Raw genomic sequence first — 912 nt, forward strand, 5'->3', positions numbered from 1 at the left:
GTAGGGAAAAAGGCACGCACAGATTTGAAAATGAAGCTCCGCAGGCCCTTTTCCGGATTTTGCCATGTAGCCTCCGGACGCCTCGCTTCCCCACCTGTGGCGCGGAACTGCGTCAGTAATTTTTCTTTTTTGCTGCGGCGCCCGCGCGCTCGGAGAGCCCACCCACCGCCCGCCCCGGCGCGGTGAAGAAGCGACTGGCGGCGCGCGGTGGCGGAAAAAAAAAAAAATAGTGGGAAGGGTACGGCACCCCGGGTTCCAGCGCCATCACTGATCGCCGTACTAACGAGGCCTGTGGCCGCTTAACTTCACAAATCGGACGGGATGTGGTGCACTCGGCCAAGTATGGTCGTACCCGGCGACGCGCCACGCGATGCGCAGCCGCCCGCCCGCCGGCGACAGGCAAGCCACGGAAGAGCCGCGGGAGATGATGAAAATAGAAAAAAAAACGGTAGGAAAAAAGGCAAGAACAAATTTAAAAATGAAGCTCCGCAGGCCCTTTTCCGGATTTTGCCATGAAGCCTCCGGACGCCTCGCTTCCCCACATGTGGCGCGGAAACTGCGTCAGTAATTTTTCTTTTTTGCTGCGGCGCCCGCGCGCTCGGAGAGCCCACCCACCGCCCGCCCCGGCCCGGTGAAGAAGCGACAGGCGGCATCGCGAAAGCAAAAACAATTATAATGATTTTTCTACCTGATGATGCCGGCCACCTCAACCTAGTGCCAGGGTCTTGCGGTCTTCGCGAGAAGGAAAATAAGCATCTAGCGCCCTTCCTCGGAGTGCGTGGATGTGGTGCACTCGGCCAAGTATGGTCGTACCCGGCGACGCGCCACGCGATGCGCAGCCGCCCGCCCGCCGGCGACAGGCAAGCCACGGAAGAGCCGCGGGAGATGATGAAAATAGAAAAAAAAACGGTA

The 912-nt window shown here is 59.2% G+C and overlaps 1 non-coding gene across 1 annotated transcript; it reads left to right on the forward strand.

The window, feature by feature from the left end:
* Window positions 1-244: 244 nt before the first annotated feature.
* Window positions 245-354, forward strand: Tc00.1047053401687.10. Its single transcript, XR_008253946.1, has one exon. It is a non-coding gene; the product is annotated as a 5S ribosomal RNA (M5) (ribosomal RNA).
* The last annotated feature ends 558 nt before the right edge of the window (window positions 355-912 follow it).

Source organism: Trypanosoma cruzi, assembly GCF_000209065.1.
Source record: "Trypanosoma cruzi strain CL Brener chromosome Unknown tcruzi_1047053401687, whole genome shotgun sequence".
In the NCBI taxonomy this organism is placed as follows: domain Eukaryota; phylum Euglenozoa; class Kinetoplastea; order Trypanosomatida; family Trypanosomatidae; genus Trypanosoma; species Trypanosoma cruzi.